Source organism: Mus caroli, unplaced genomic scaffold (assembly GCF_978045245.1).
Source record: "Mus caroli unplaced genomic scaffold, Mus_caroli_1 scaffold_6, whole genome shotgun sequence".
NCBI lineage: Eukaryota > Metazoa > Chordata > Mammalia > Rodentia > Muridae > Mus > Mus caroli.
The window spans coordinates 58,171,870-58,197,598 of NW_028227261.1; the positions used below are offsets into that span (position 1 = coordinate 58,171,870).

The window sequence follows — 25,729 nt, forward strand, 5'->3', positions numbered from 1 at the left end:
CACTTGGCAGAGGCCGGGATAAACAAATGTCCTGTAATGTATAAGCTGTCTGAGAACCAAGAGAATGCCTCATTTGTGTACCATTGAAAAGAGAAGTGGCTGGACTTCGTCTTTGGAGGCTTAGACCTCTAGTTCCTGATTTCTTCTCTTCTCTTTAGTCTTCACTGTTTTTCCTTGGAGAGTGTGTTCACTAGGTAGTTAGGGGACCCATTCTAAACACTCACAGCCCAGGCTATCCTGAAAGTCAACTAGGACCCAACCATCATTTCAATGCCAACTAAACTGGTTTGCCCATCAAAGAGGAGATACACTAAGCCAATCAATAAGCAGGACCTCATTCACATGACAACAGTTATAGAAAAATCTACTCTGCATGTCCATTAGGAGGCTCATTAGGCCTATTCCACTTACTGAGGAAATGATGTGGATAAGGTAAAACCTTGAATTTATTTTTATTTTATTTTATTTTTATTACCACAGATTCAACAGAAAGAGGTAGGCAAGGTGAAGGTCAGAGCTTGTCCTCAATTCCAGAGGAACATGTGGTACAACTTCAACTTCTCTGCATCCTGATCTGTAGGAAAGGCCTGTGGTTTCCCTCAGTTATGGCAATGAGAGGGCCGGGTAGTGAGGATGCCAGAGTGCTCATCACTCAGTATAAAGAAGGAGGGGACCAGTCACTTATATGACATATGCAATAAATACAATGGGGACAGAGAAGGACTGAGCAACAATCTTAGTCGACAAGAGACTACAAATACTGTAAAGGCTTCTCTAGTTATTGCCGTGAGCCACAACTCATACTTGTGACTTTTATCCTCAATTTTTGCTCATTGCAAGCATTATTTAACCCAAGAGTACATATTCAAAAGCAAGTAGACAAAGCATCTTGATTGTTCTACACTATACTAAGTAGAAATGAACAATTTTCTTGGTTTATAGCTACTTTAATAAAGTAGCCAGAAAAAAACCATAAGACTGAGAATTTAAATCAGCTTTTCTCAAAAAGATGCCTTGGTCTATCAGGCATCAGGGAAGGACACCTCAAAGCAGCTCTGCTTGTTTCCATCCTTGCCTGAACCTGAAGAGCTCATCAGAGTGTGGTGTAAGGGCCTGGCTACTAGAAGCCTCTGACTGATTCTCTCCTATGCTAGGTCCATGTTTTATAGCAGTTTTAGGGGGATTGTCTCTTGAGTAGGCCCAAAGGAAAGATCGTGGGGCTTGGGGATACCTTGGGATAATATTGTGATGTTGGTAATTTTATTGACTCTGAATCTTAGGGGAAATTTAGATTGTGCCTGTGAGATGGTCCTACTTTTTGTTGAATTTGGGTTTTTAAATTTCATTCCAGAACACCCTTTGGAAACCTATTCCACTACAACCACAATTCGAACACACTATCTTCAATGTAATCCTAATCTCAGCTCTGAACCCTAGCCAAAACCTTCACTCTAACCCCAGCTCGGATTCTACATCAGCCAGGTCCTATCAGCTGTGAGGCTGTGGTGTGAGAGCAAACCTTCCATGCAGGTGGGTAGCTGTGACAGAACAGAGATATGCAGAAAACTGGTGACAGATTTTTAATTTTCAATGACCATCTTATGATTGGAACCCCAAAGCATGAAATTGCTCCTGGCAGGTAGCTGAAAGTGCTGTGTGAGGAACTGTGAGGAACCTGGGCTTCCTCTAAGGCCAGGGTGTGATGGGTTCCTGTGGGGCCTTCAGCTCTGTGAACAGAAGATTTTCCCTGCTAGGAACCTAGCACGTTGTACTTGGTGATAGTATGGTCCTGGAAACTCAGTCCAATGATACTTCTTTTAACGAAGAAAATAGCATTTTTCATTCTTTACATTTAATGGAAAATTTGAAGTAAACAAATTTTCTTCTCTACTGTGTAAATTTCACAGCTCTAACAAAGCAATGTACAGCTCAGTAATTGAGGGCTTGTTATGAACAATATTGAACCTACAGCTTGAATTGGTGGGACAACTTGTGTTTGCAGTATGTATAGTGTGTTCAGTATCCACACTCACTAATGACTTTTGTGTCATTTATTTGAGTTGTGCCTACTTGCTGTGGGAAGACCTAGGTGTTTGTGATTTTGCTCTGGATACTGTTGGGAACAGAGTCAGCTTCCTACATGACTTCTATCTGCCATTGCTTCCTGATGAGTTTGCTGTCACCTTAGCAAACCATTGTTACAATAATTTCTATTTCTTTCTTTTGGGTTTTTCAAGAATTTAATTTCCTCACCTGAAGATAACAATACTGTAGACTTCCTTCAATAAATTTCATAGCCTCAGAGTTGCTCAGGATCTCTAGGACAGCTATCAATAAAAATGGCAATTTGGGCTTCTGCCCATCATTGGTAATTTTGGAACTAACTCTGTTGTGATATTGACCACTTCCTGTTATTATTTCCTATTTTATTGCACATGGACAGTCTTGATAGCACATAAAGCCTTTACTTTAAGAATTTACTGTGTGCATATCCTTCCATGTATGTATACTGTGCAACATAGTACATTTTCATAAAGCTTTTGTGAATATTCTACAAGATGGTATATCTGTTTATAGAGGTCAACACTCTCTAGTTATTTTAATATTTCTAATTATATTTATTCAAATGGCTCATGCCATATCGTTATTTAATTGCACTATCAAATTTGGGTGAATCTGTACAAAATTACACAGGTGTAAATTGGGTCTCTGTCAGTTCCTTCGTTTTTTTGCTAATTTTTCTGTTTTATCATTTAATATTAGGTTAGTTGATATATGAGGGAATTGATTACTATACTTTTTTCTTGCTGTCCTCTAATTGGCTATTATGAATAAATTACAGGTAATATTATACATTTGTGTAGTTTCCTTATTTAATTGCTTCTGACTTGGAGCTTGCTAACATCAGAAACTGAGATTATTTCTCTTTTCATTTCATTCTATTTAATAACTCAGCTTTCTCCACATTTTTAACATAAACACTTTTGTTTAAGTATGTCAGAGGTAACAAACATCAGGCCTCAATATTTTAAATTCATCTGAGAATCTTGTTTAGACCACCTGCGTTTATTGTTATACAGATTGCTTTGTTGACTTCTGTTAGTCTGTTTTACTTAATTTATTTTTCTTTTGATTCTCTTTTATGGCTGTGTAGTCTGGATTTATACACACAGAACAGTGTGTGCATTTTAACTTCCTTAGTGACGGGGAAGTAAGAACATCCTCTTTCCAACTTCATTTGAAGTCTCCAAACTGTAGCCATTGGTTTTTATTTATTTTAAAATCAAGGTTGGTAATTAATTTGAATTTTAGAATTTTACATGAGATAAGACGCTTGGTAAAATTTTGTTCTTTCACTCACTGAACACTGTGGCTGCCCTGCCTGCTCCTCTGTGAAGGCATAGTGTAGGTGGAACCTCTGTTTAGCACTCCCCCAAAACACAGGAAACATGGCTCAGGATATTAATGTCTTCCATGTGCTTGCTCTTTCTTTCAACCTCTTCTAATGTCTTTGATTATTGCTTCCTTTCCAATCATTCTGGTTGTAGAAACACCTTTGCAGTTTTTGAGTTGCGTCTTCCTTCTGGGGATAGTGTCATCCTCTGTCACATGGTGGTTTTTACTTTGTGTAATCCATTTGTTTGGGAAGGTTATCGAAAATGCGGCTTCTGAATTACCACATCCAGGCTCCCACTCTGTGTCTGTCCACAGCAGCAGGGTCAGACTGTTATGCAGTATTGGTTGTTTGAATCACCACTTTACTTGGTAATCTCATTTAAAATGCTTCCTTCCAGCTATGTATCTGTCTTTTCCCCTCTAATGTTGTTATTCTTTTTTTTTTTTAGAATATAGAAAAGAGTAAATATTATTTTAATGGTTTTCTTTACTTTGTGATTTTTCAAACGTTTTCCTCCTCTGAGTTTCCCTTCATTCCCATTTAACAGCATTTAGTGTTTTTCTTATCTTCTACTCCCACCCACTCATTTTCAAGTGTGCATATATTTATTTGGAGCCATGATTTGCCACTCCTGTAATTTGGTGTGTTGCTGGTATTTGGCAATCCAGTTACTCTGGATCCTGTTAGGCCTCGTTGGGCCCTGTTGGGTCCTGTTGGGTTCTGTTGGGTCCTGTTGGGTCCTGTTGGGTCCTGTTCGGTCCTGGTGGGTCCTTTTCGGTCCTGGTGGATTTTGGTGGGTCCTGTTGGTCCCTGGTGGGTACAGGGTTCACTGCCATAACAGGTGACTATTTGATTTTGGTTTTGGAGCATCCTAGTCATGGGTCATTTATTACACATTTTTATCCTGTGTTATCGACATGGACTTAGTGGAATTTCCTGCCAGAGTGATCACTGAGTCAATCCACGTGACTATTTTTTTTTTTAAAGAAACCCCATTCTCTATGCCTTAAGTAAGAGAAGGTTGAAAGTGATTTCTTTATGAATTCTCCTTGAGGGACTGTGAAGCCAGAGATGTGTAGTTCTTTTCATTGACTCAGTCTCTGAGGAACTGACCATTACCCTGTGCAGAAGGGCTGTAGCTCTGTGGCCTCAAATACCGCTTCCTACTGTGCTCTTGGGGTCTATTTTCCCTTGGAAAAAATATTAACAGCATGATTAATAACTAGCTCAAATCTTAAATAGCAGGCATTGCTATTATGAGGTACACCTTAAATTAGAATGTGTAGCCAGTGTTCAAATCAAAGATCAGTCACCTATTTTTAAAGTAGCTTTACCTGCTTATGGTAGTTCTAATGACAGTTTCTTATTTATCTTGTACTTGTGTGCATTCCGATATGTATGTGTGGTGTGAGCACACATATGACGAGGTCAGAGTACAACTTGGCAGTGTCAATTCCTTCCTTTAACCATGTGGGTTTGGGAGGGAATCACAGCACCAGCAAACACCTCTACTTCTGTGCCAATCTCAACAGCCTAAATAGTCCTTCAGCTTCTAATCTGCTAAATGGGCTAATACAGAATGGAAGCATAGCAGACAAGAGAGGCAGCCTGTAAAGCATGGATGTGCTTGAGTAGATGTGATCTGCAATTATTATTTTAATGTTATTTAAAATAATCTCATTGTTTCATGATACAGTTTTTTGTTTTTTTTTAAGATGAGAAGCTGTTTCTGTTACTAGGTTTGTTAAGCATGTTGGCAATCAATAACTTGAGAGGAATTCGTATGCAGTCATGGCTCCATCTTCCAAGGGAACAAGAGGCTTCTGATTTCCTCTGAGGATGGCTAAGGGTGTTGAGTTGAGTTAGACATTTGACAGTTCCCAGAACAGCGAGAGTACCTGCACATCACCATGTGCACTGTGCATGTAAGTTACAATGGCATTCTCCCATGTCTTTTCCCGAGTGTTGGCTTGAGAAACAGGTTTTGTACATTGAGCAGAAAGCACCCTTGCTTGGATGAACGTTCACCACAAGCAATGATTTCCCTGTCTTGAGATGAGGCTCTTGTTAAGCTGATGTTCTTTAATAAATTCGGGGTTTCTGAGAGGTGTCTCAGTCACAGGTACTAGTGTTACCTAAACTGACTGGGCAAATTAACCGAATACACTGGGAGAGTAATGACTTTGTCTTCATATACATGTCCATCATTTTGAAAGAATCCATTTGTGAGATGTTCTTGAACTGCTTTGCTACTTTCCCAGGCCCTAAAATAGGGATACACTAAACTGTTGTAGTTAGGACAATAACGGTGCTTGACACCATCGCTGAAAATAATTACAAATTTAATGGCTGCTGGCCCTTAGTAAATGAGAAACACATGCTAGCCATGCTGTTAACGACTTACACACGTAACTTGTTATCCATGAGGCAGGTACGACAACTGAACTAACTTTACGTAGGAGCAATCGACCTGAGTTGGTGTTTCCAGAGTGATGGCAAAAGGGACTCCACCACAGGTTCTTATCTCCTCCACATTAGTCTGTTACTCCCCCCTGGCACACTTGTGTGGATTCTTTCAGTTATCAACCCCTTGATGCTATAGTTGGCTCAGAGAACAGACACTGACTTCTCATTCCTCACATTGGGCTATCAGGGAAAGCTGGAAAGGGTCAGAACATACCCAGAATGGCTGTGGAGATTTTGTTCTAGTATATCTATTTGGAGCCTGTGTTTTTACAGTTTGCTATAGTGGCTTCCTAGGTTTGTGAAATTTCATGATTTTTTCAAGAAGGCTTTTCTGCTAGAGAATTAGCCTGATTGTTCGCACAGTGCCTGGACTTTACCGAGAGAGACTGATACCACCATTCCAAAGGCGATGTAACTGACAACCAGAGAGTTTGAGGGGGATTTAGAACTCCACACAAATTATGGGAGGAATATTTGGGACTATTAATATTTTTACTAGCAATCATCGAACACTTGCTAAATGTTTATCATCTGCCAAATGCCTCACAAATAACATTAGATCATGAGATTGCTGAGCCCTCAACAGCCATGTGTGGGCAATCTGGCAGCCAAGGTATGCTTCTAGCACAGCCAGGGCTCAAATGCAGGATCTTACCTTGAGTTTCTAATTGATATTTTACTAGGAACCAATTTTAAGTACATGTAAGGAAGACTTTGCCCACTTGTAAATAAGTACATTTCTCTGTGTGAAAAATATTATTTACAATAACAGTAGTTAACATCCATGTACATTCTACCACCCACTTGCTCACTGGATCAATAAACATCTCTCCACTACCTACTATCATGCCAGACACTTTCCTGGAGGCAAGAAAACATGTATGAGCAACATATTGTCTCTCATGGAGTTTATGGTCTGATGGGGGAATAAGGCAGTAAACAATCACACATTTCCAAATGTAAACAGTGCTCAATTTGTGTATGTATCGAGGTCTGGAGTGTCCTGAGATCCCATAGAGCTCTCTCACACAGTTTTTTGGTCTGTCTCTGTCTCTGTCTCTGTCTCTGTCTCTGTCTCTCTCTCTCTCTCTCTCTGTGTGTGTGTGTGTGTGTGTGTGTGTGTGTGTTGGGGGTTGGGGCATCCTAAGAAAATGTGTGTGTGCTGAGAATGGTAGTCAGAATGCTAACTACAGCGAGAATCATTTTCTAGGGAAAGGAGAAGAATGTGCTCAGCATCTGAGGTGCTGAGAGTTTGAAGAACTGACAGCAGTTCAGTTTCAGGGATGAAGCCTTTCAGGGAGAAGAATGGCCCGAGACAGGCTTGGAGAGGCAAAAGCATGCAGGCCTCTTGAGGGGTTTTGCTCTTTCTCTAAAAGCAAGGGCAATCCATTGAGATGACTGATGACCTGTTTCTGAAAAGATCCTTTAGCCTTCGATGTGAAGAATAATTGCAGGAGGCAAAGATAGATGTGGCAAGACCAGTGAGGAAGCTATTGTGGTAATGTTGGCCAGTCAAGATGGCAGCTCGGACTGGGAGACAGTAGTGGGTGGAAAATTTAGGAATTACATAGGAAATAAATGCAATGGGCTCTAACTTAAGTTAGATAGACAGAATATACAAGAGGAAAGGTCAGGATAACTCTCAGGTTTCTGGCTTGTGCAATATGCACTGTTCCATTAAACCCCACAACAGTGACTGTTGTGTTTCCACTTTGAAGATGCAGATGCATTCAGAATGTTTCTAGGCACTGTTCATCTCATGTCATGCATTTTTTCCCAGGGCCAGCTTGAATCTGAAGTCTGTGCTTTTGACAGCTGCTTCACTAGGGAATGGGAAGAACTCCATGCCTCAGTCTAAGAAGGGAAGCCTTACACAAACATGTTGGTGAAGGACGTAATGAAGGAATTGGGCATTGTGATTTCAACATACTTAGTCATATTCCAACTCCAAGACCTCCGATGCCCATGCAAACTGTCAGCTGCTCCTGTTGCCATTCTTATGAGGTCAATAAGGTACATATTTTCAGTATTATTATATTGTTAAATTTTAATTTGTATGTATGTTCACACATGCACATGAGTGTTTGAGTGTATTTGTGGGGGGAGGGAAGGTGTGTGTGTGCATATGTGTGTGTATGTATGTATGTGGACCCATATGTGCACATAGAGGCTGGAGTCTGATGTTGTGGGTTTTTCTCAGTTGCTGTCCATCTTGATTTCTGAGTCGTAGTCTCTCACCAAACCGTGGAGTTCAGTGGTTTGGCTAGGCTGGATGAGCAGCCAGCCAAAGGACTTCTCCTGCTTTCATTTCGTAGTGGTAAGATTTCAGGTGCATGCTTTTACATCGAGGATTTTATGTCACCCCTGGAAATGCAAAGTCAGGTCCTCATGTTTGAGAGGAAAGTAAATTTAGACTCTAAGCCATCTCTCCACCCCCAGATAACACCTTTATAAGTAAATAATACATGCTTACTTCCAAGACGATGAAAGAATAAACAAACGGAGAAAGAAAATAGAAAACAAAAGAGAAAATCTCTTGCTAACCTGTCACTCAGAGAAGGAGGAAGAACCTGCTTGATTTTCTAGAAACAATGACCTGTTCTCTGACCTAATGGTTATTTCATAGAATGGTCACTATAACCTGGGCTTTGGGAGGAGTTTGAGTTTAGAGGAACTTTGGTCTCTAGGGCTCCTGTAGTCTCTGTAAAGTGGGATGAAATCTGTCTTCATTTAATAATATGATTACAGACCACTGTCTTTTGATCTTGCATGAGAGTGTGATAGTACTAGGCATATTGGCTCCGTTGCAATGAAGGGCTCACAGATACAGCTTTGGACTTTCTCAGACTTCTTACTGTCCTCTTCATCTTAACAAGAACTCAGTTTTCGCACAGGCATAGTGGAAATGCAAATGGTACTCTTATAGAGACGTTTATAGAGATGTTGTGAGCTGTAGTTCACCTTGTGCAAAGTTCTTGTGAGCCATGCAGACATAGGAGGCTGACAAAAGTTAGAGAGAAGTCTGGTGAGCAGGCGGTAAAACAGAAGTCTGGTGACGATCTCTCTCTGGGAAAACACAGAGGTTCATTGGCTCCTGCTGCCACACATTTTCAATATCTCTTACCGAACTATGGATCTTTTAGATCCATGCCATAAACTAGACACTGGGGATATGAAGCTCCAGGCCTAGACTCTGATATTAAAGAAACAACATAGCTGTAGAGAACAAATCAAAATGCTCCAGCAAGGTTTCACCACTGATGGTATTCTCTGAGCAAGAGTACCTGAGGCGTATAGAGGGAGAGATTCATTTAGCCCCTGAGACCAGAGAAAACTCCATAAAGGAACCTCCTTTCCACTGGCATCGAAAGAAGGGTGGAACTTGCTGGGTGGAGAGAATGGGCATTTTGTTTAGCCTGAGTGCTTAAGGAATCCCCCATCTGCATACATCACATCCCAGTGGGGATCTCAAGTCTCTTCTGGAACCACAAGGCCATAGTAGAGTGACTGGAGTGGGCTTGGTAATCTGCGACACCCAGACTTCCTTTCTGCCTCCCATACACTTCTTCCAATATCTGGTACCTGCATGATCTGTGTAGTGCCCTTCCTGCCTGAGGGCTCCCTTTCTTATTTGAGATACTCTCCAGTCCCCTGACTGCATTCTTCCTACAAAACCTGCAGGAGAAGAGGGTCAGATGCCATTGGTTTAGTCTGCAGTGTTGTTTGCAGGACTAGAACCTCTCCCCCAGAGTATTGGCCTTTAAGTTGTTTGCTGTTTTGTCCAGTGAAACACTTTGATGCTAGAATCTCATTCTGTCTTCTGATCTATGGTGTGTATCCAGAGCGACAAATCCCAGGTAGCAGACATACTCTGTGTAGTTACTATAGGGCTGCATGCACTGTGTTTAGTGGCAAATAGATAACTGCTTTCCAGCTCTCACCAACACACTGATCCCTCACAGGATTCGTTAGCCCAGATGCTTGACTAGGAAACAGTTACATTTGTTACTTTGTGTGTCTAGGCTTATTTCTTGACTTCTCACTGAGATGTTATAGCAGCCCCTTCTATAGTTATTTAAATTGTTTTCGTAGATCCTTTCTTAGAAGCCATACCAATAAAACTGTGTAGACTTTGACCTGAGTGTTGGGCAATTTGTCTTTCAATGATTCCTTAGTGTTTATGAGGCGGGGCTACTACCTGTAACACCTGTTACCAGGTTGCTTCCCACACACTTACAAAATGAGAAGTGAGATCACTATTTTCTTGAAATAAGAAAGCCAGAACAATGTATGACGATTTTAATTGCTTCTTAAATAAATGGATGAAATCAATTATTTAGTTGACAATGTTTATCTTTTCAGCATCTGAAGGGGGTTTATTAAATCCAGCTGCTAAGCCATTTCATTAGCACGGGTAAAAGATTCACATCTGTGGAGTAGGTGGTTGAGGATATGAGGGTGAGCAGCAGAGAGGGCTGTCCTGGGAATTTAGGTGAAACCATCCCTTAGATGGTATAGGCTTGTCTCTATAGCACTTGTGTAGGGATATGTGGTTTAATGTGGTTCGGCTACTTGTATGAGGTGCCCGATGTGGGTTCGATGTTCTGGCTCTCCCCGTGAGTCCTGACTCTGTGCAGGCTGCTCTGCCTGGGATCATTAATCTCCACCTTTGACCTGATCCTCATACCTTATTTTAGCCATTTAAAAGGCCAGCTTAGCAACAGCATGTGCAGCCCAAGGGCCACACATACAAAAATAATATCCTGGATTGCAAGGAATAAAAAATTATATCATGTTGGTACCAAAAAAAGAAAGAAAGAAAAAAAGAAAGAAAGGAAGGAAGGAAGGAAGGAAGGAAGGAAGGAAGGAAGGAAGAAAAGGAAAAAAAGCTCTGGCTGTCTGGAAAATAGGTGTTTGTTTGTTTGACAGTAGACATATAGAGCCTATACTGTATCCTGTCATTGAAAACTCTGGATTGGAGCAAACCTTTAGTTAGAAGGTCTTGTGGCAATGAAAACTATCTAACCCTAATTTTCAGCACCAATATTCTATGTTATCATTTGTGCTGATGAGAAATAGGGGGAGGAAGAGAGGAATGGGAGGAGAGAATAAGCACTTTTCTGTGAAAAGATGGCTTTTTGAAAAATGGCACAATCCACTTAAAACTGTAAGCAAAATATCAATTAAATAGATATTAAATAACAGAATAAAAACGTTCCTGCCATTCTTCAAGAACTTAAACCCACAGATGGATATTTTTTAAATGATGGGATTTATGCGTCAGGCCTGGCAGGTCTTTCACAGTTCCTTAGCCTGTTTAATAGCACTGAAGCGTCCTGTTACACAACAGGAAGATGGCGCACTTTCTTATCAAGAGTGGACATCACGTCACAAGACTGCTGTCCTGTCCTTCCTTCTGACACATTATAAACTTTACACGCTACAGAAAACAGACTTGTGCCTTTACAAATGGGTGGTCTCAATCATCTAAAGTTCTGCGTAGTATGAAATTCTATTTAATTCACCTAAGACGAGTAGGTCTAAAGCAAACAAGTGGACTCTATAGATTAGGTGGCTTGTCTTTAGCTTGAACATTGCCTTGGGTGATGGGTAGCCTTTATTAACCTTATTTCTTTTAAATATAAACTAGATTGGTGATGATATTTAATAAAAGAGTATTCAAACATCAAGCATATATCTACCAGACAGACATCAGTCTGTGTTACCTGTGAAGATGAAATATTCAGCTAGGTACTGAGGGGCCCCTTTCTACTCATGAACAGAAACAACAGCTGATCTCTGGGCCTGGTCAGTGGTACACATGTGAAGGGATGGAGGACGCTCTGAACAAGCCGTTAAGGGTTAACTTCCCCTTTACCAGTTAACCAACCACCTGCTCTTGTCACACCATACTTTCCTATGCACTTCATCTTCTACTGTTCTGTAGTACCGGGGCAGGAGGGGGGCAGGGGGGAATGGGTGGTGGACTTACACAGACACCAAGAACTCTCTAAAATAAAACCAGCCAATTCTTATTCAGGGCAAGGCAGAATGAGGTCAAACGAGGTACTTTTCTGCCTGGCTTCTAGAACACTGCCCTGTAAATATACACAGTGCAGTAAGAATCTGTACTATCGGTTTACTTGTGTTATGTCATTAATTTTGGGTGATTGGGTGACATAAGACCAACCTTTATTCTCTTGTCCTGATCTACCGTTTAATTCCCTGACTTGCATCTATCTCATAATATAAGCCCATCTGGAGCATGCAGACTTGCTGTCACAAGAAGAAAGAACCCATTCTTGTCTGGAGGCTAGGGAATCCCAAAGTGGCCTTGGGAATCCTGTTAGATTAACTCATTCACTTGTTTTGAGTTACTTCTCTATTTGATATGAGTGCTGGCACGTCTGAGCCAAACTCAGAGAGGAACAGCATAGGGGCTACCAGTGTCTAGTTCTAACTTTCAAATTAGCGCCTCTTGCCTTTTCCTTTGTAGCCTCCCATTCTTTACTCCACTTCACAGGACTATCCTGGGATGATGGTCTTAATGTGAACTTTCATGCCTCCATTATAAGCCCCCCTTTGGTTGGGACTGCCCCACTTAAAAGTGTCCACTTATAACCCCCAGCTGCAGATTCTCTTCTCGCTATACTCACATGTGCACACAGGAACACTCACCGATACATTTGCATGCTTGTGGGAGTTCACGGGCTGCCACACACCCTCGCTGTATGTAGGTAAGCGCCCAGAAAGAACAATGAATTGTAAAAACTGTCCCGTTGAGTTTGCAATCTAGAGTGAGTTACTGAGTGCTGATAAGTAAAGGAAGTGTAACCAGACAGCTTAATCCTCCAATTTCCTGTCTTCTAATCAGCCCCTGATTCTCTTGGTTTTAAATTAGAAACACTCCTGACAATATTCAGGACAGGTGAAGGAAACTCAACTAGAAAATAAGGAAGGACAAAGCATTTATTTCACTGTCTAAAGTTCACAGGAGAAATATGACCGTAACAACAGGAAATCAAGATTTTTTAGAACGATAGCAGAAGAGCAGAGGCTAGCTGAAGCAGCCAATCACATTTCCGAATGAAGCACATTTGGATCATAATTAGATTTAAGGAGAAAAAAAAGGAACCAGTTTAATGTATTTGCTGCTCTCTAAGAACAGCGAGTTGTATTTGAAAAGCAGGATTGACCTCAAAGAAAATGATAAGGATACATTCTTAATGTATGTGGAAGAAAATAAAAAAAGTCAACCCTACCACCTCATTTGGATTTTTCTTAGAATCTATTATTGAGAGAAAAAGAATGTTTTGAGGACATAGAAACATCTGAGGTTGGTGGATATTCTTAGACATGATATGGTTACATACAATGGTGGCTTGTACTTAAAGTTGTTCATTTAATAATTAGCTCAGATCAGGCCAGTTTGCTGTATAAAGATATTTTAGAAGAGCATACAAATGCATTAAATTCAAGGTCTATACATAGGTTTTCCATGGACTTTTCTAAAATTAGCCCAGGTATGAGACTACCTTAGACTTTATTATTTCCTGGTTCTCTTCGTTTTGAATCTTTTAATTTATTACCATTTAAGCAATTTCCAATATTTCAGTCATTATGTTGAAAGGCTAGTGCCAATTCCTAGAAAAATCTTCACTAGGCAGTATCTTCAGAGGCACACAGAAAACAGTCATTTGGAAAAGTTGCTCAGTTGACAATCATTTAAAAGTTGAAATGGGAAATGTGGCTCACAACATGAATTCAAGCAAACACAGGCAAGAGGTTTCCATGAACCCGGAGCTTCGAGCCATTGTGGAAGTAGACTGCACATTGATGGCTTCTAATTGGTAAGCAGAATAAAGCAGGGTTTCACAGAAACGTGTTTTTACATGCATATTTAGAAAATAGATATTTATACTGCAAGGCATACCAGATCCTTCTTGCCCAAGCATGTTACTGTTAAAACAAGTCTGAGTTGTAAACAATTGGGTTAAACAACAATTATTGACTGAAAATTAATGTATTAATTTCTAAAAAGAAAAATTTGTCACAAAATAAGTGATCAGGAATTTGACCTGAGTAACAGCTGGTTGCAGAATCACCCAGGACTTTTTTTTTTTTTTTTTTGCTTTAGACATCATAAATCTTAAATTTGAATGATAGAAGAAAGACACGTGTATTTTTGAAATTCACAGACAAATTTTCCCATAACCAACCCTGTCCCCTTGTCGCTAACTTAGTGTGACCAGGAGAAGAATTATTCTGCCTTCGTTTTGAAGCTGTATGGGGAGAATAGAGGTGTTCTGAGAGAGGAGAGTCCCTGGGACTCTGGAGCATACATATGCATTTGAGGCATTTCGGATTCATTTGGAGCGAAGAAAAATTTTGCAAGTACTCTCTTTAGTTTTCTGTCGGAAAGTTTCAACTAGAGATGTCACAACACAGTGAGATGAAGTTGATACGCAATATCTATTTCTTGATTTACATGATTAAAGCATTAGAGAAGTGGCTCAGATATCAAAAGATTTCTCATAAGTGGCCGTGCCAAAGGTAATTACTGTTAGAATGTGCATGCTTGAACCCAGTTGCCTGTCAACCTCTCAGTTGTTTACAACTTGGTGGCTTTGAATAAAAGTTTTCATTAGACGCTGGGGTAGCCCATGCACCTTTGGTTTTTGTTTTCTCTTTTGCACCACTTTCATATAAAAACTATATTTCTAATTTCTTATATCCAATATCCTTCGGGAAAGTGTTATCTTTTAATTTTAAGAAGTGATGCTGGAGATGTCCCATGTCAGTATTTTTCATCATAAAATAGCTGTTTTTTTTTTTTTAAAGTGGAAGTAGTCTTTCAAAGACAATGCTAAAACTTATACCCATAAGAAATGTTGGTTACATCATGCAAATGGTTTCCAGTTAGTTATTAGAAAGGGCACAAAACTCCACTGTAAGCCAGGGCAGTTATGGGGGGAGGGGAGGGGAAGGAAGGGGAAGAGGGGCTGTTATTCTTAATCTTTTATTGACTGGTTTCTTTTATCCTAGTGTGTCCTTATTATTTAGAAAAAAAAATTAAAAAGTGACCCAGAGCTCCACCCATTTGCACCTAAATCCTGGAATAGGTGATGACCTCGTACAACCTGGCTCAGCACATGCCCCCAAACTAAAACAAACAAACTCATTTGCCATACAAATTGTTTACGATTCATTAAAAAGCAAAATTGCATATCCCGGAGCTGGCAGCTGAGGCCGAGTCTCCATGGGCGGAGGGGGCATTCACTGAGTTGTCTTTGTATGCTGGGAGGACCAAGCCGGAGGTTCCCACTATGAGCCTGGAGTCTGAGCAGCCAGATGACACAGGAGGTAATTTTTAAAGCTTTATTTGCCTTTAATGTGAAATTCAGATCTTGAACTGTCTTTTGCTTGAGGAACCATGTAAACCAGGAGTTTTCTTTTTCTTTTTTTCACTTTGGAAAAATTGTTTGGGCTAGTAAGGTGGCGATCTTGTGGGAGAAGGAGTGAGGGCTATTCAAGGAGAGAGAACTAAAGAAATAAAATATAAAATTTGTATTCTTTTCATTAGTTGTTTCATCCTTCAGCAAAGCTTTTCCTTAGTTTGCCACCAAAACTGGAAAATTTACATCAGAATTATTTGTAACTGGTAGGTCTAAAATTCTATGGTGTGCAATTGCCCTTAAGGGAACTAAAAATTTGATTTATTTCCTGTGGTATTTCCTATATCTTCTCTAAAGAGCTTGTAGATTTCTTACCCCTTATTCAAAGCAAAAATCAAGAGGCACTGAAGTCCCGAGAAACTTCTTTTCAGTATGCAGCCTAAACAGCAGCGTGTGAGCTTTCTGCATTGTTTATCTTGAGTCAAATGCATTGCTAAGTGTTCCCACCACTTTTATACATTATATTCCCTGTGGTAAAACATCTGCAAAATAATTTTAGATGAAGAGCAACTTCCAAGTAAACTTTACAGAAAAGAAATTACAGTTTTCCAAACTAGGAAAGAGAGAGAGAGAGAGAGAAAGAACTCGCGTGCTCTAGAGAAGCCTTTTGGTGATATTTGCAAGAAATAAAAAAGATGACAGGATTTACCATTAACAGTCTATAAAATCTAGGACCGCCTAAGTACAGTAAGGGAAAAAAGAATGTTTTTCCCGAGAGCAGGTTCCCCCCCCCCCTTTTTTTTCAAGCTTACAACTTAGCGTAGAAAATAATTGCCAATCTAATCAGTAAATTCATTTGTAGTGCTTAACAAGCTGTGTGAATCGAAGCAATATGACCATCTCATACAAGCAAACCTTGTTCTTGCTGGCAGAAAGTCTAATGGGAAAATAAATGCCTTGAATACGCTCAGGGTCGTAAGAGATAGACGATTGCGAATCTCATTAGCCAAAAGCACTCTGTAATACTGTTCTGTAACCACTGGTAAAGTTTCAGACGTCTAGTTAAGAAATTACGAGAGAAAATATACAAGCACACACATACCCAGAACCACTTTTACTCAAGTCCTTGGAATGGACATACTGAATCCCAGGCAGCAGCCGAATAGAATCCTGCAGTAGTTCACTTTTAAAAGTCTCAGTCTTCCGAATTCCTACGTCTTGCCAAAAGGATAGCACCATTTGTCCAGGAAGGGAGAGTACTTTTTCTGTAGATCGTACAGTGAACCATGCCCTGTTTTGTAATCCCAGTCGCCAGACTCCCCCTACAACATCACACACACTCTCCTTTTCTTAAACTGATATCTATGTGAAACGAGCTGAAGTTCACGGTCCAGTTAGGAACGGATAATACATTCATTGTCCTGGAAGCAAACTTTTTTTTTTCTCACTCCCTGGATGAATTCACGCTTGCTGTAAGAATAATAATTACGGAAAACTAGGAATGCGGTGCTAACGAATTAATCCTTAACGGACACCACCCTAACGAGGACAGCAATGATTCTGGGACTCTCTTCCTCACAGGGCAAGCGTCTCCTGTGACAATGAGCTATTGTCCATCCTCCCACTTCACCCCAGCCCTTAGAGATCCCAGAAGTCAAAGGTTGTCTGGCCTGGTTGACCATGACATGTGAGTTAACTCGTTCTGCAGCTACAAGTTAGGAGTTCCTGAAACTTTCTTGTACCCAGAGAAATGGAAAGAAAGGGTGTGTGGGCCCGTTCCACTCGAAGTTGGTGGTTCTTAGAGATGGAAGGTCTGCTCCGATATAAACAGATATGGAAAAGTTAGATGTCAGAGCTCTGGTCCCCTGAGGAAAATGACGAATGGAGCCTTAGAGTACTCTCACAGGTGACTTGAGGCATTCCAATTACTGGGGCATGAAAGGATTCTCACAGGCAGGGCTTGCGTGCACCAGTCCAAGGTTTGATATGCATCCCTAGTAAAATCTCACAGCCAAGGAGAACCATGGACCCCATAGTTCTCAAAAATCAAAAGCGAGGAGGGTGTGAAGCTAGACAGAAGACGCGAAACCCAAGGGGCAGGGCAAACAGCTCTTTTTCTTTAATCTGCAGACATCCATAGCTAGAATACAGAATTCCACCTTAAAACTTTGACAGTCTTAAAAATGTTTTCAATAAAAAAAAAAAAAAAACCACACCAAATACCGTCCCATGGAAAACAAGGGCAAGCATTACTGGGAACTCCAGTTGCACAGTGGCAAAGAGAGGGAGGGTGGTAAGAGCAAGCAGTGCGAGGCAGCCTCACTGAAGAGTGTAAAAAATCAAATGTGAGTTTGATGAATGTGAGGTCTGGGACATTTTGTCAAAGAGGGAGGGAAAGTAGAAAAGGGGGGGGGGAGAAAAAAAAAGGCAGTCCCGGCTGCCAACTCACCATCCACCAAGTTCTGGCCGAGATGTCGTAGCAAAGCTGCCATTTGATGGAGCCGTCGGAAGCTTTCCCTGCCATTACGCTGTCAGCAAGCTTCATCTGATGCTAACTCACGGGAGATAAGACACCTAATTGAGAAAACATTTGCAGTGGCATGTGGGGCAACATGTAGTCCGGTCCATACCATATGGAATCATGGGTAAAAAAAAATCTCCTTGACAATGAACCAATCTCTCCCAGACCCAGTGGCAAGGTGAAGTGGAGATGAGGAGTCTGCTGCTAGAACTGTCTTCCCTTCTCTCTCTTTAAAACAAGAGCCCACTGCTACACATCAAAGGGAGGTGGTTAAAATTAGGGCTTCATCACTCAGATGATTTTGGTCTGCAAGGTTTTTCCTTTCCTTCCAACAATCCCCCCCCTGCTTTTTTTTTTTTTTTTTTTTTTTAAGGAGAATAAAGAGATTTAATAGGACAAAGGCAGGTAGTGGACTGCGGAGGGAGATCGCCACAGGCTATTAGCCTAAAATTTCTGCCTGACAGATGGAACTGCTTAGAGACTATCATGCAACGTTTGGGGCTTTTTTTTTTCCCTCCCCCCAACTCAGACTCTAAGTCTGATTCAGTATCTGTCTTTCACAGCCACCCTCCTCAAGATTGTGAACTGCGCATTTTAGAAAGTGTTTGTTGCTTAGGTTTTGCTGTGCTACACATCTCCCTTGGAAGCACAGCAAAGAGTCTAAAACTAAATCTGGGAATAACCGAACAGGTTTTCCAAGGAGAGAAAAAAAAAAAAGATTCCAGGGGAAAATTATTTCTCTTTCTATACCTTGTTTGTGGTTTTGGATGTTATTGTTGTTGTGTTTTAAAAAAAATTTTTTTTAATTAATTCATTAGTTAATTTGGTTATGAAAGAACCTAAATACAGGACGCCAGCCTCAGAGTCCCTTGCTTTCTGGTTCAGTTGGCACTGTGTTTCGTTGTGTTTTCATGGAAGTAAAGTACTACATTGCTGGCGCGGTGTGCGTTCTAGCCAACACTAGCTCATATAGCTACATTTTTTATTTGATGCCGTAGAAATGAATTCTGGTCATCTTAAATCTTTATTAATAAAGTAAGCAGTCTTTTATCAATTCATTTTACACAATTCCAGTTAAGTTTGATATGAGAGTCTCGTCAATCAGGAAAATTTAACTCTGATTTCCATACTGTAACCCAGTCATCTTATTTGTAGGGATTTACTTTAAGTTATGCCAAAAATTTTTTTGGCCTGAAAAAAATGTAATAATATGGACCTAACTATAAGAAGTACTAGAAAAAAAATATATTTTTTTAAGTGGGAAGAAGTCTAGACAGCTACTGAATTCAAGCCACTTATTAAAGACTTACAGGGAACAGGAAATGACCAGAATCTTGTCTTTGGTCACTTGTGTTTGGTAGCTGCCATTCCTGAGAGCTGGGCTGGGCTGGGAGGGACTGCAGAGAACACCTGTGTGAGAGTGACACTGAAAACTCTTACTGAGTTTTGTTTTGTAGCTGAGCAACCTTTGGGTTCCCAAGTTCCCACTGGTGATAGTCTACACTTCTGTACCCAGAGGTCTCTATGTGGGTACCTCAGGGCGTGGGAGAATTGATTACTATTTCTCACAGGGAACAACTGCGATCATTGACGAGTTGTGGTTTTAACATTTCAACTAGCTAATGAATTTTTCCTAGGCATAGTTTCAACCTAATTATGCTTTGGTAGCTTTGGTTCAGGTCTTTAAGTTGCAAAGAGGTTACCTTGGTATTTTTTTTCTTTCTTTGTATTTATGGACCACTCCTTAATTATAATAGGGATTGTTGTTATTATAGTCACTGGTATCATCATCATCTAATTATTTAGCATTATGGTAATACAGCAGTTAGCTCCTTTTGACCAAAACAATTTCAGTAAAGTAATGTCTAGTCTTTTAGAGCCAGAGGTGTTTTCTCATTTCAAGCATGGCTTCCAGGCTGCACTTAGGGATGAACATACAATAAATTAGGCATTTTTTCCTCTTCTTTGTGACCGCCCCCTACCCGTCCCGTTGTAATCTTCTAATAACATGGGCTTGGAGGATTTCTCTCCATCTTTGCGGGGTTATTTGTGTGCCCTTTGTCTCAAGTCTAAGGGACCTGTGGTAGCATAGCAAGTGAGTCCCCTGAGGGACACTTGTTCCTTTCAGAAACACACCCCAACCTTCCCGGCCAGGTCCTTCTCAGCCTTGTGCAACCGCAGCGTTATGAAAATGACCATCTGGAGGAAGACAAGGAAAGAATTTGTAAATTCTACGTATAATGTAAAATAGCCACGTGACCCTACCCCAGCCCCCTTGAAGGAATAGGAAAAGGAAGCATCGCTCTGTCTTTGAATCCACCTCTCGTTCTACCCATTCCCCTCCTTAGGCCCCCTGTCCCACTATATCATATCCAGCTTCCTCTCCTGCATGAGGGTACACGGACACACATACTTGTGAGGCTGCAGCGTTTCTGTGTCTAAGTCTGTCTCTCTGTCTGTCTGTCTGTCTGTCAGAGAGCTCTGAAGTTGGAGGTGGTTGTCCTCTGAAGCCCAGCATTTCCAGGATCCCGAATGTCCTATGCTTGCCCATTATTTATGAATGAATGGGGCACCACCTAAACTGGCATCCAGATTTCATTTTGTGAATGATGGAAAACCTGAGAGGACTTTGTGGGAGATAACACAGTAGTCTTGAACAAAGAAATGCTAGATATTTTTGGAAAACAGTTTTAAATCTAGAACAATTAGGAACATTTAACATTATCCTTGTCGACTAAAAGCCTGCTGGAAACTGCCCTTCCTCAGATAGCAGTTCTTTCACGGTGTGGCCCTGTTGTTAATAGCCTTAAAACGAGATTAAATAAAACATGTTAAATATTGCAATTATTGTGGGAAATAAAATTATTTGGTGAGCATAATGGGGAACAATTCAAGCATTTCACAGGATCCAGGAAATGCTACTCCAAACAATTGCACTGCCTTATGCATTTTCCCCTCTTTGATTGCTGACAGATGCCTTTTTGGAAACAAACATCTAAATGGTTTGCCTTCAGTCAGGAAAAAAAAATAGCGGAAAGCGGCTACATGGTTTGAATTTAACTCTTGTCATTTGAACACTTCTCCATGCACGCGAGTGAGTGGATCTGAGGTGAAGGCAGCGTTTCCCGCTGGGAAACAAGCCGAAGAGTCTGGGCTTTTATTTATTTCTTTTTCTTTCCTTGACTCTGTATTATGAGAAGTGGGATCCCCTTGTTGTGCAGTCAGGAGACAGAATAAGGCCCAGGTGATGAGCCGAACAGCACTTGGAAGGAAATGGACCATCAGAAGAAGCCTCAGGCCAAGTGCCAGTGGCCTCCTAACCTTGCTCTTGCCATCACAAAGTGCCTAACTGAAACCCTTTGCGTTATGGAAAGCAAACAAACAAACCAAGAGTCCCAGGACACAGGATTCATAGCTGGGTCTTTACTCCAGTGAACTGGGGTACAGGACTTCAACAGGTGGACAGCATCGATCAGAAGTTCTGATTCCATGCTACGAAAACACAATGTGTAGTGGAGGATTATTGCTTTCCAGAGGCTTTGGTAGAAGAATAGTTGAGACTATTGTTTCTGAAGTCTCATACTCTGCTCTGAGGATTATGGACTGTGTGCCCTCTCCCAGTTTAATAAATCTCTCTGATTTTCTGTGGTCTATGGGAATCAGGAAGACAAAAAACATCACTTTTGTAGGCATGTCTATGTATGTGTGCATACATGTATATGTGTGGTTGTGTGCAAAAAAATATACCTCCAGTGCATACTTCCTACTATGTGACAAGTGCTGTGCTGTCACCACTGCTCTGTTTATTTCATGCTGCTCCTCGCTTGAGAAATACCCTGGTTCCCATCCTTTGATCCCAAGCTGTTAGGCTGAGCCTCATTCCAACACAGGTCGGATACTAGTACCTACTCCTAAAATCATGTAAAATCAGACTGTCTTCCCATCTACACGTTGAGATTCCCAAGGCGGGACTGTATCTTTCTTTCTTACAGGGCTTTGGGAATGTAGGAGGTCCGTTGGGTGGTTAGGTCAACTTGTTAAGAGGACACAGAGGTTTGCCCACCTGGAGAGCCTGTTGTAGTCTCATGGTGCTACAGATTCCTCTGTCCATTTTGTTCATGCTGTTTCCCCTTTTAGTACATGGCCTGGGTCAGAGTCCCACTCTGCAGGGATCTGCAGCTCTTTGACTCCCCGTTGCCTGTTTTATCTACATCATCCCTCTGTGTCTACCTCAGATAGACTGGCTGTATTACCACCTGTCTTTGATGAACATATGTCTTTTATCCATTCATCCATCCATTAAATAGCATTTCTGTAGTGCCAGCAATTAAATGCATTTCCCTCTCCTTTTAAGCTTTGTTTCCAGGACCCTTGGAAATGTGAAACTCAACAAGAGCACGTGATTTGAACGCAGCATGTAATAACAGCTAACGTTTATCCAGTGTTTCCTCTCAGCCAGGCGATGTTCCAAGAGCCTTAAGTATTTTTTTTCCAGGTAGGTTCTTATGAGGTAGACTTGTTATTAACCTCACTTTATGATCAGAAACAGATGCTGGGCAGCAAAGTGTCCTATTTAGGGTTTCTGAATTGGAAATAGAATGAGGAAAAAGCACAGGAGTTAAGTTTGGCTCTTTTACCCCTGGTATTACCTCAAGGTTTAGCACCTGCTCTAAGCCAGGCACCTCCTAAAATGCTTCTAGGTGATGCACGTGAAATGTGTGTAACAGTCCTAGAAGGTTGATATAATTTTCAGTTATCAGGTCTGAGTCCAAGAGGTAAGAGTCTTAGCAAAATATTCGAGTTAATAAATATCAAAGCCATCCTGGTATGTTGGTGCCTACCTGTGACCCTAGGAGGTGTAGGCAAGAGACTTGCATATAGAAGGCTAATCTAAACTACAATCAGGATTTTGTTTTAAAAATAAAAAGATAAGAAAGATTCAGCCTACATCTGCTTGAGTAAGAACTATCCCGCCAGTGTGTTTCCTATTCCAAGAAAGCACATATATTGTATTTCTTTTCGTAGATTTAGACATTGGACTTACACACACACACACACACACACACACACACACTGGCTTAAATCACTACAATCTTAGAAACCCTGATATTATAAAGGTGCCCTGTTTCTGAGGCTGCAGAGCTCAGTATAGGGCAAATGGACATCTAAGATTAAAAACAAAAAAAGAAAGAAAGAAAATAGAGTTCTATACTGAAGAGAGATCATGTACTATTAATACCCAGGTCTTTCCTCTAACTTTAGTCAGGTGGAAAAATTCCCAAGTAGAGCTCTACCTTGCCAAATTCAAGTGAGTGTGGTTTTATTCACAGGTCGTGATATCGGGGAGGCAGAAGAGCCACCATGGAAAAGTTAGGAGTTCAGTTTCCCCACAGTCAGAAAGAACACCCAGACCCCTCTTCTGGGGTTGGAGTGGTGTGTGTGTGTGTGTGTGTGTGTGTGTGTGTGTGTGTGTGTATGTGTTTTCTTTTCCTTCCTTCCTTCCTTCCTTCCTCCCTTCTTCCCTTCCTTCTTTGTTCCTTCCCTTCCCTTCCCTTCCCTTCCCTTCCCTTCCCTTCCCTTCCCTTCCCTTCCCTTCCCTTCCCTTCCCTTCCCTTCCCTTCCCTTCCCTTCCCTCCCCTCCCCTCCCCTCCCCTCCCCTCCCCTCCCCTCCCCTCCCCTCCCCTCCCCTCCCCTTCTCCTTCCTTCCTTCCTTCCTTCCTTCCTTCCTTCCTTCCTTCCTTCCTTCCTTCTTTCCTTCCTTCCAGCAAGAGTGGTAAAGGTATCTTCACAGGCACATGTTATTTCTAGGTATAAGTGTCCTGAGCTTAAAACTTGATGTCCCAGGACACCTTGCAGTGTGGCAGAAGAAAATTCACAAACCAGAACCAGCAGCATTGAGGAAAATAAGGGAGTCCAAACAGTCCCATTCTATTTGAATGATGTACTCTGAGGCTAATCATATTTTTGCCTGTGTGCTTTGCATGTAAACATGTAGATTTTGTCCTTCAGAAAAATATTGATGCTTTTTTTGTTGTTGTTTCTGTAGGAACTCACCCACCATGTCCTGCAAAGAATTAATTTCCTCCTTAGTGGCAGCTCTTGCACCTCGTTTCTATTTAGAAGTTCCTTGACTTTTAATCTCTCTCTGCATTTTCTGTTAGGCAGCTGCCACCCAAGATTGGGCTAAACCCTCTGCCCCTTGTTAAAAAGGAAAAAAAAAGGGGGGGGGAAGAAAGAAAAAAGGAAAAGAGAACACACGCAACACAAGCTTCTAATACGTATATTCACAACTTCTCTGCAAGGCGCTTAAGAAAACTAAAAGGTTAATATATTCTAACTAGATGTTAGGTATAGAATGTCATATCTGTCAAATTTCATTATAACTTGCTGCTCATTGGAAAAGATTTGATTTCTTTTGCCACGTCCTACTATGTTCAAGTCACAGACTGCCAGCAGCAGCCCACTGAAGACCACAGGCTGGCAGTGAGCAGGCTCGAGTGGGAAAGCAGCCGCAAGGACCATCTGTTTCCGATTTCTAGCTGAGCCAAGATGTGCAGTGAAGTGCATTCCATTCACCAGGCCAGCTTCTCCCCTGCTCAAGTTATTAGTGTTACAAGTGAGATGATCTTTTCCAAACAGCGGGGGAGCCATAATCTTTATGGAACAGGATTTTAAAACACACACACACACACACACACACAACACACACACACACACAGAAAATACACACACACACCACCAGTTAGACATCTTTTGTTAAAGTTGTGAGAAATGCTGCTTATAAATTTAATTATAGCCTTCATGAGGTTTATAAAGCATGCTTTATTAAAGCAGAGGTACCTGGGAGGCAGCAGTGCAGATATTGGTCTCACTGAGTCCCACTGAATGATCCAATATCCTTAGAATGCTTTTTATGGCTATGTTAAGAAGAAGGTGTTTAAACCATTTTTCCAAAGCATACGGAGTTTAGGGCAATCAATCAGCTTCTCAGGACAGGTGAGTGATCTTGCAAACAGGAAGGGATTGAACTCACTGTGTAACTTAGGAAGAGGTGAGCCATTTTTCTTGTATTTGGTTTCCTCTGAAGACTGAGCATTTTAAGAGAAGTTTGGATGGGATGTAAGATGGCTGATTGTATGATAACGCAATGGAAATGCCACTCTTGGAAGTTGAGATCTTAAGTAATTAATGTCATAAATGTGTGTTTAATCGTAGGTGATTGACACCCTACCAGGTGCTCAGGATTCCAAGGGGAAAGACAGTGGCTTGCCCTCCAGGTGCACACTAGCTCTCGCCGAGGAAGCAGGGACAGGAGCAGGCATGTACTTTGCATTTGGGTAGGACCAGGGAATGTACACTAGACTCTGTGTTGTCACATGTCCTTTGTAGTGGCTTCATCGGTAAAATAGGGATGGTGTTGGCCAACTTACAGGGAGTGCTGTGAAGATTAACTGAACCTACTATTTAAAAGAACAAGAATACTGGGTACACACTTAGTAGGCACTCAGCCTGGTTTCTGTTTCCTTTATTATATTCTTGGGATCCTAGAGCTCCTTGCGTATCTCCTTTGTAAATAAGAGGCTGTCATGTGATTTATTTGGGGTGGGGGGAGAATGGTCCTGTGGTATGTACTCCATTCAGATACCTCTCCAGGAAGACAGTAGCCAATATCTTGCAGCTGAACCTTTCTTCTATGGGAGAGAAAAGTTGTTTGTGCTTACTGTCTAGTCCGGAGGCTCTTCACTGGGGGTAGGCTCTTCCTTGGGGCAGGCTCTGGGTTATACCACAGAACCACACCTGTAGAGTCATATGCATTCACAAATAATCAGGAGCCTAAAGAATGTTTTGGTTCCTGGTCAATGAATTTTATAAAAATGATTTTTCTTTTTTAAAAAATTCAGAGATCACATAAATCCATTTAAAGTAAGAAGCTGTGGATAGACAAGACAA

At 41.1% G+C, this 25,729-nt stretch overlaps 1 long non-coding RNA gene across 2 annotated transcripts in view; it reads left to right on the plus strand.

Moving 5' to 3' along the window:
• The window catches only part of LOC110292289 (uncharacterized), a 231,834-nt gene that overhangs the window by 193,845 nt on the left and 12,260 nt on the right, over nt 1–25,729 (plus strand). Inside the window, exon 2 of one of the 2 annotated variants that reach the window (XR_015047341.1) lies at nt 7,644–7,876. This is a non-coding gene — a long non-coding RNA (uncharacterized LOC110292289). Of the gene's footprint in view, nt 1–7,643; nt 7,877–15,132; nt 15,227–25,729 lie in introns of those variants that run through there. The other variant, XR_003836434.2, reaches the window with a different exon arrangement.